Genomic DNA, 10,000 nt, shown 5'->3' on the forward strand with positions numbered 1-10,000 from the left:
CCTTCCATAAATAATTCGGGCCGGCCCCCATTGCTAAAGGTCCGTAGTAGGGTGCGCCATAAGCGGACATGAATAGATGGAAACACCGCTAACCGCATAGAGAACCGTGTTTTGGGTGACCAGGTGCACGTTTTCAATCACCAGTTGCACATTTTCAATCACCAGTTGCACGGAGGATTAATAGCAATCTGCATCCATCGCGATTTCTTAAAGTGTCTATAAAGCACTCAGGACGGGCCCGACCGAGACAGGGCCTTAGTGGGGTGCTCCCATAGCGGGCAACAATGAGAGGGGTGCCTTTAAATTCATTTTGAACCATATTTGAAATTTTGGGTTACCAGATGCACGTTTTCAATCACCAGTTGCACGGAGGATTAATAGCAATCTGCATCCATCGTGATTTCTTAAAGTGTGTAAAAAGCACCCAAGGACGGCCCTGACAGAGAGAGGGCCGTAGTGGGGCACTCCCCTAGCGGGCTATATCAATAGAATGACGGGTAAAAGTATTTAAAACCCTTTATAATTTTTGGGTTACCAGATGCACGTTTTCAATCACCAGGTGCACGGAGGAAAATGAGCATTTGCATCCATAGTCATGTTTTAAACCGTCCATAAAGCACTCTTGGCCGGCCCCGGCAGAGAGAGAAAGAGATGGTGAAAAAAAAAAAAAAAATCATCATCAGACCTTCCATAAATAATTCGGGCCGGCCCCCATTGCTAAAGGTCCGTAGTAGGGTGCGCCATAAGCGGACATGAATAGATGGAACACCGCTAACCGCATAGAGAACCGTGTTTTGGGTGACCAGGTGCACGTTTTCAATCACCAGTTGCACATTTTCAATCACCAGTTGCACGGAGGATTAATAGCAATCTGCATCCATCGCGATTTCTTAAAGTGTCTATAAAGCACTCAGGACGGGCCCGACCGAGACAGGGCCTTAGTGGGGTGCTCCCATAGCGGGCAACAATGAGAGGGGTGCCTTTAAATTCATTTTGAACCATATTTGAAATTTTGGGTTACCAGATGCACGTTTTCAATCACCAGTTGCACGGAGGATTAATAGCAATCTGCATCCATCGTGATTTCTTAAAGTGTGTAAAAAGCACCCAAGGACGGCCCTGACAGAGAGAGGGCCGTAGTGGGGCACTCCCCTAGCGGGCTATATCAATAGAATGACGGGTAAAAGTATTTAAAACCCTTTTATAATTTTTGGGTTACCAGATGCACGTTTTCAATCACCAGGTGCACGGAGGAAAATGAGCATTTGCATCCATAGTCATGTTTTAAACCGTCCATAAAGCACTCTTGGCCGGCCCCGGCAGAGAGAGAAAGAGATGGTGAAAAAAAAAAAAAAATCATCATCAGACCTTCCATAAATAATTCGGGCCGGCCCCCATTGCTAAAGGTCCGTAGTAGGGTGCGCCATAAGCGGACATGAATAGATGGAACACCGCTAACCGCATAGAGAACCGTGTTTGGGTGACCAGGTGCACGTTTTCAATCACCAGTTGCACATTTTCAATCACCAGTTGCACGGAGGATTAATAGCAATCTGCATCCATCGCGATTTCTTAAAGTGTCTATAAAGCACTCAGGACGGGCCCGACCGAGACAGGGCCTTAGTGGGGTGCTCCCATAGCGGGCAACAATGAGAGGGGTGCCTTTAAATTCATTTTGAACCATATTTGAAATTTTGGGTTACCAGATGCACGTTTTCAATCACCAGTTGCACGGAGGATTAATAGCAATCTGCATCCATCGTGATTTCTTAAAGTGTGTAAAAAGCACCCAAGGACGGCCCTGACAGAGAGAGGGCCGTAGTGGGGCACTCCCCTAGCGGGCTATATCAATAGAATGACGGGTAAAAGTATTTAAAACCCTTTTATAATTTTTGGTTACCAGATGCACGTTTTCAATCACCAGGTGCACGGAGGAAAATGAGCATTTGCATCCATAGTCATGTTTTAAACCGTCCATAAAGCACTCTTGGCCGCCCCGGCAGAGAGAGAAAAGAGATGGTGAAAAAAAAAAAAAAAATCATCATCAGACCTTCCATAAATAATTCGGGCCGGCCCCCATTGCTAAAGGTCCGTAGTAGGGTGCGCCATAAGCGGACATGAATAGATGGAACACCGCTAACCGCATAGAGAACCGTGTTTTGGGTGACCAGGTGCACGTTTTCAATCACCAGTTGCACATTTTCAATCACCAGTTGCACGGAGGATTAATAGCAATCTGCATCCATCGCGATTTCTTAAAGTGTCTATAAAGCACTCAGGACGGGCCCGACCGAGACAGGGCCTTAGTGGGGTGCTCCCATAGCGGGCAACAATGAGAGGGGTGCCTTTAAATTCATTTTGAACCATATTTGAAATTTTGGGTTACCAGATGCACGTTTTCAATCACCAGTTGCACGGAGGATTAATAGCAATCTGCATCCATCGTGATTTCTTAAAGTGTGTAAAAAGCACCCAAGGACGGCCCTGACAGAGAGAGGGCCGTAGTGGGGCACTCCCCTAGCGGGCTATATCAATAGAATGACGGGTAAAAGTATTTAAAACCCTTTATAATTTTTGGGTTACCAGATGCACGTTTTCAATCACCAGGTGCACGGAGGAAAATGAGCATTTGCATCCATAGTCATAGTTTTAAACCGCCATAAAGCACTCTTGGCCGGCCCCGGCAGAGAGAGAAAGAGATGGTGAAAAAAAAAAAAATCATCATCAGACCTTCCATAAATAATTCGGGCCGGCCCCCATTGCTAAAGGTCCGTAGTAGGGTGCGCCATAAGCGGACATGATAGATGGAACACCGCTAACCGCATAGAGAACCGTGTTTTGGGTGACCAGGTGCACGTTTTCAATCACCAGTTGCACATTTTCAATCACCAGTTGCACGGAGGATTAATAGCAATCTGCATCCATCGCGATTTCTTAAAGTGTCTATAAAGCACTCAGGACGGCCCCGACCGAGACAGGGCCTTAGTGGGGTGCTCCCATAGCGGGCAACAATGAGAGGGGTGCCTTTAAATTCATTTTGAACCATATTTGAAATTTTGGGTTACCAGATGCACGTTTTCAATCACCAGTTGCACGGAGGATTAATAGCAATCTGCATCCATCGTGATTTCTTAAAGTGTGTAAAAAGCACCCAAGGACGGCCCTGACAGAGAGAGGGCCGTAGTGGGGCACTCCCCTAGCGGGCTATATCAATAGAATGACGGGTAAAAGTATTTAAAACCCTTTTATAATTTTTGGGTTACCAGATGCACGTTTTCAATCACCAGGTGCACGGAGGAAAATGAGCATTTGCATCCATAGTCATGTTTTAAAACCGTCCATAAAGCACTCTTGGCCGGCCCCGGCAGAGAGAGAAAGAGATGGTGAAAAAAAAAAAAAATCATCATCAGACCTTCCATAAATAATTCGGGCCGGCCCCCATTGCTAAAGGTCCGTAGTAGGGTGCGCCATAAGCGGACATGAATAGATGGAACACCGCTAACCGCATAGAGAACCGTGTTTTGGGTGACCAGGTGCACGTTTTCAATCACCAGTTGCACATTTTCAATCACCAGTTGCACGGAGGATTAATAGCAATCTGCATCCATCGCGATTTCTTAAAGTGTCTATAAAGCACTCAGGACGGGCCCGACCGAGACAGGGCCTTAGTGGGGTGCTCCCATAGCGGGCAACAATGAGAGGGGTGCCTTTAAATTCATTTTGAACCATATTTGAAATTTTGGGTTACCAGATGCACGTTTTCAATCACCAGTTGCACGGAGGATTAATAGCAATCTGCATCCATCGTGATTTCTTAAAGTGTGTAAAAAGCACCCAAGGACGGCCCTGACAGAGAGAGGGCCGTAGTGGGGCACTCCCCTAGCGGGCTATATCAATAGAATGACGGTAAAAGTATTTAAAACCCTTTTATAATTTTTGGGTTACCAGATGCACGTTTTCAATCACCAGGTGCACGGAGGAAAATGAGCATTTGCATCCATAGTCATGTTTTAAACCGTCCATAAAGCACTCTTGGCCGGCCCCGGCAGAGAGAGAAAGAGATGGTGAAAAAAAAAAAAAATCATCATCAGACCTTCCATAAATAATTCGGGCCGGCCCCCATTGCTAAAGGTCCGTAGTAGGGTGCGCCATAAGCGGACATGAATAGATGGAACACCGCTAACCGCATAGAGAACCGTGTTTTGGGTGACCAGGTGCACGTTTTCAATCACCAGTTGCACATTTTCATCACCAGTTGCACGGAGGATTAATAGCAATCTGCATCCATCGCGATTTCTTAAAGTGTCTATAAAGCACTCAGGACGGCCCGACCGAGACAGGGCCTTAGTGGGGTGCTCCCATAGCGGGCAACAATGAGAGGGGTGCCTTTAAATTCATTTTGAACCATATTTGAAATTTTGGGTTACCAGATGCACGTTTTCAATCACCAGTTGCACGGAGGATTAATAGCAATCTGCATCCATCGTGATTTCTTAAAGTGTGTAAAAAGCACCCAAGGACGGCCCTGACAGAGAGAGGGCCGTAGTGGGGCACTCCCCTAGCGGGCTATATCAATAGAATGACGGGTAAAAGTATTTAAAACCCTTTTATAATTTTTGGGTTACCAGATGCACGTTTTCAATCACCAGGTGCACGGAGGAAAATGAGCATTTGCATCCATAGTCATGTTTTAAACCGTCCATAAAGCACTCTTGGCCGGCCCCGGCAGAGAGAGAAAGAGATGGTGAAAAAAAAAAAAATCATCATCAGACCTTCCATAAATAATTCGGGCCGGCCCCCATTGCTAAAGGTCCGTAGTAGGGTGCGCCATAAGCGGACATGAATAGATGGAACACCGCTAACCGCATAGAGAACCGTGTTTTGGGTGACCAGGTGCACGTTTTCAATCACCAGTTGCACATTTTCAATCACCAGTTGCACGGAGGATTAATAGCAATCTGCATCCATCGCGATTTCTTAAAGTGTCTATAAAGCACTCAGGACGGGCCCGACCGAGACAGGGCCTTAGTGGGGTGCTCCCATAGCGGGCAACAATGAGAGGGGTGCCTTTAAATTCATTTTGAACCATATTTGAAATTTTGGGTTACCAGATGCACGTTTTCAATCACCAGTTGCACGGAGGATTAATAGCAATCTGCATCCATCGTGATTTCTTAAAGTGTGTAAAAAGCACCCAAGGACGGCCCTGACAGAGAGAGGGCCGTAGTGGGGCACTCCCCTAGCGGGCTATATCAATAGAATGACGGGTAAAAGTATTTAAAACCCTTTTATAATTTTTGGGTTACCAGATGCACGTTTTCAATCACCAGGTGCACGGAGGAAAATGAGCATTTGCATCCATAGTCATGTTTTAAACCGTCCATAAAGCACTCTTGGCCGGCCCCGGCAGAGAGAGAAAGAGATGGTGAAAAAAAAAAAAAATCATCATCAGACCTTCCATAAATAATTCGGGCCGGCCCCCATTGCTAAAGGTCCGTAGTAGGGTGCGCCATAAGCGGACATGAATAGATGGAACACCGCTAACCGCATAGAGAACCGTGTTTTGGGTGACCAGGTGCACGTTTTCAATCACCAGTTGCACATTTTCAATCACCAGTTGCACGGAGGATTAATAGCAATCTGCATCCATCGCGATTTCTTAAAGTGTCTATAAAGCACTCAGGACGGGCCCGACCGAGACAGGGCCTTAGTGGGGTGCTCCCATAGCGGGCAACAATGAGAGGGGTGCCTTTAAATTCATTTTGAACCATATTTGAAATTTTGGGTTACCAGATGCACGTTTTCAATCACCAGTTGCACGGAGGATTAATAGCAATCTGCATCCATCGTGATTTCTTAAAGTGTGTAAAAAGCACCCAAGGACGGCCCTGACAGAGAGAGGGCCGTAGTGGGGCACTCCCCTAGCGGGCTATATCAATAGAATGACGGGTAAAAGTATTTAAAACCCTTTTATAATTTTTGGGTTACCAGATGCACGTTTTCAATCACCAGGTGCACGGAGGAAAATGAGCATTTGCATCCATAGTCATGTTTTAAACCGTCCATAAAGCACTCTTGGCCGGCCCCGGCAGAGAGAGAAAGAGATGGTGAAAAAAAAAAAAAATCATCATCAGACCTTCCATAAATAATTCGGGCCGGCCCCCATTGCTAAAGGTCCGTAGTAGGGTGCGCCATAAGCGGACATGAATAGATGGAACACCGCTAACCGCATAGAGAACCGTGTTTTGGGTGACCAGGTGCACGTTTTCAATCACCAGTTGCACATTTTCAATCACCAGTTGCACGGAGGATTAATAGCAATCTGCATCCATCGCGATTTCTTAAAGTGTCTATAAAGCACTCAGGACGGGCCCGACCGAGACAGGGCCTTAGTGGGGTGCTCCCATAGCGGGCAACAATGAGAGGGGTGCCTTTAAATTCATTTTGAACCATATTTGAAATTTTGGGTTACCAGATGCACGTTTTCAATCACCAGTTGCACGGAGGATTAATAGCAATCTGCATCCATCGTGATTTCTTAAAGTGTGTAAAAAGCACCCAAGGACGGCCCTGACAGAGAGAGGGCCGTAGTGGGGCACTCCCCTAGCGGGCTATATCAATAGAATGACGGGTAAAAGTATTTAAAACCCTTTTATAATTTTTGGGTTACCAGATGCACGTTTTCAATCACCAGGTGCACGGAGGAAAATGAGCATTTGCATCCATAGTCATGTTTTAAACCGTCCATAAAGCACTCTTGGCCGGCCCCGGCAGAGAGAGAAAGAGATGGTGAAAAAAAAAAAAAATCATCATCAGACCTTCCATAAATAATTCGGGCCGGCCCCCATTGCTAAAGGTCCGTAGTAGGGTGCGCCATAAGCGGACATGAATAGATGGAACACCGCTAACCGCATAGAGAACCGTGTTTTGGGTGACCAGGTGCACGTTTTCAATCACCAGTTGCACATTTTCAATCACCAGTTGCACGGAGGATTAATAGCAATCTGCATCCATCGCGATTTCTTAAAGTGTCTATAAAGCACTCAGGACGGGCCCGACCGAGACAGGGCCTTAGTGGGGTGCTCCCATAGCGGGCAACAATGAGAGGGGTGCCTTTAAATTCATTTTGAACCATATTTGAAATTTTGGGTTACCAGATGCACGTTTTCAATCACCAGTTGCACGGAGGATTAATAGCAATCTGCATCCATCGTGATTTCTTAAAGTGTGTAAAAAGCACCCAAGGACGGCCCTGACAGAGAGAGGGCCGTAGTGGGGCACTCCCCTAGCGGGCTATATCAATAGAATGACGGGTAAAAGTATTTAAAACCCTTTTATAATTTTTGGGTTACCAGATGCACGTTTTCAATCACCAGGTGCACGGAGGAAAATGAGCATTTGCATCCATAGTCATGTTTTAAACCGTCCATAAAGCACTCTTGGCCGGCCCCGGCAGAGAGAGAAAGAGATGGTGAAAAAAAAAAAAAATCATCATCAGACCTTCCATAAATAATTCGGGCCGGCCCCCATTGCTAAAGGTCCGTAGTAGGGTGCGCCATAAGCGGACATGAATAGATGGAACACCGCTAACCGCATAGAGAACCGTGTTTTGGGTGACCAGGTGCACGTTTTCAATCACCAGTTGCACATTTTCAATCACCAGTTGCACGGAGGATTAATAGCAATCTGCATCCATCGCGATTTCTTAAAGTGTCTATAAAGCACTCAGGACGGGCCCGACCGAGACAGGGCCTTAGTGGGGTGCTCCCATAGCGGGCAACAATGAGAGGGGTGCCTTTAAATTCATTTTGAACCATATTTGAAATTTTGGGTTACCAGATGCACGTTTTCAATCACCAGTTGCACGGAGGATTAATAGCAATCTGCATCCATCGTGATTTCTTAAAGTGTGTAAAAAGCACCCAAGGACGGCCCTGACAGAGAGAGGGCCGTAGTGGGGCACTCCCCTAGCGGGCTATATCAATAGAATGACGGGTAAAAGTATTTAAAACCCTTTTATAATTTTTGGGTTACCAGATGCACGTTTTCAATCACCAGGTGCACGGAGGAAAATGAGCATTTGCATCCATAGTCATGTTTTAAACCGTCCATAAAGCACTCTTGGCCGGCCCCGGCAGAGAGAGAAAGAGATGGTGAAAAAAAAAAAAAATCATCATCAGACCTTCCATAAATAATTCGGGCCGGCCCCCATTGCTAAAGGTCCGTAGTAGGGTGCGCCATAAGCGGACATGAATAGATGGAACACCGCTAACCGCATAGAGAACCGTGTTTTGGGTGACCAGGTGCACGTTTTCAATCACCAGTTGCACATTTTCAATCACCAGTTGCACGGAGGATTAATAGCAATCTGCATCCATCGCGATTTCTTAAAGTGTCTATAAAGCACTCAGGACGGGCCCGACCGAGACAGGGCCTTAGTGGGGTGCTCCCATAGCGGGCAACAATGAGAGGGGTGCCTTTAAATTCATTTTGAACCATATTTGAAATTTTGGGTTACCAGATGCACGTTTTCAATCACCAGTTGCACGGAGGATTAATAGCAATCTGCATCCATCGTGATTTCTTAAAGTGTGTAAAAAGCACCCAAGGACGGCCCTGACAGAGAGAGGGCCGTAGTGGGGCACTCCCCTAGCGGGCTATATCAATAGAATGACGGGTAAAAGTATTTAAAACCCTTTTATAATTTTTGGGTTACCAGATGCACGTTTTCAATCACCAGGTGCACGGAGGAAAATGAGCATTTGCATCCATAGTCATGTTTTAAACCGTCCATAAAGCACTCTTGGCCGGCCCCGGCAGAGAGAGAAAGAGATGGTGAAAAAAAAAAAAAAATCATCATCAGACCTTCCATAAATAATTCGGGCCGGCCCCCATTGCTAAAGGTCCGTAGTAGGGTGCGCCATAAGCGGACATGAATAGATGGAACACCGCTAACCGCATAGAGAACCGTGTTTTGGGTGACCAGGTGCACGTTTTCAATCACCAGTTGCACATTTTCAATCACCAGTTGCACGGAGGATTAATAGCAATCTGCATCCATCGCGATTTCTTAAAGTGTCTATAAAGCACTCAGGACGGGCCCGACCGAGACAGGGCCTTAGTGGGGTGCTCCCATAGCGGGCAACAATGAGAGGGGTGCCTTTAAATTCATTTTGAACCATATTTGAAATTTTGGGTTACCAGATGCACGTTTTCAATCACCAGTTGCACGGAGGATTAATAGCAATCTGCATCCATCGTGATTTCTTAAAGTGTGTAAAAAGCACCCAAGGACGGCCCTGACAGAGAGAGGGCCGTAGTGGGGCACTCCCCTAGCGGGCTATATCAATAGAATGACGGGTAAAAGTATTTAAAACCCTTTTATAATTTTTGGGTTACCAGATGCACGTTTTCAATCACCAGGTGCACGGAGGAAAATGAGCATTTGCATCCATAGTCATGTTTTAAACCGTCCATAAAGCACCCAGGGCCGGCCCCGGCAGAGAGAGAAAAAGAGGGGAAAAGTGTTGAAAAAAAAAAAAAATCATACCTTCCATAAATAATTCGGACCGGCCCCCATTGAAAAGGTCCGTAGTAGGGTGCATCATTATCGGACATGAATCTCGGGAACACCGCTAACCGCATAGAGAACCGTGTTTTGGGTTACCAGATGCACGTTTTCAATCACCAGTTGCACGGAGAGAGAAAAAAAAAATCATACCTTCCATAAATAATTCGGACCGGCCCCCATTGAAAAGGTCCGTAGTAGGGTGCATCATTATCGGACATGAATCTCGGGAACACCGCTAACCGCATAGAGAACCGTGTTTTGGGTGACCAGGTGCACGTTTTCAATCACCAGTTGCACGGAGAAAAAAAAAGTAATCATACCTTCCATAAATAATTCAGGCCGACCCCCATTGAAAAAGGTCCGTAGTAGGGTGCATCATTATCGGACATGTATATCTGTAACACCGGCAAGCGCATTGAGAACCGCATT

Source organism: Oncorhynchus mykiss, unplaced genomic scaffold (assembly GCF_013265735.2).
Source record: "Oncorhynchus mykiss isolate Arlee unplaced genomic scaffold, USDA_OmykA_1.1 un_scaffold_755, whole genome shotgun sequence".
In the NCBI taxonomy this organism is placed as follows: Eukaryota; Metazoa; Chordata; class Actinopteri; order Salmoniformes; family Salmonidae; genus Oncorhynchus; species Oncorhynchus mykiss.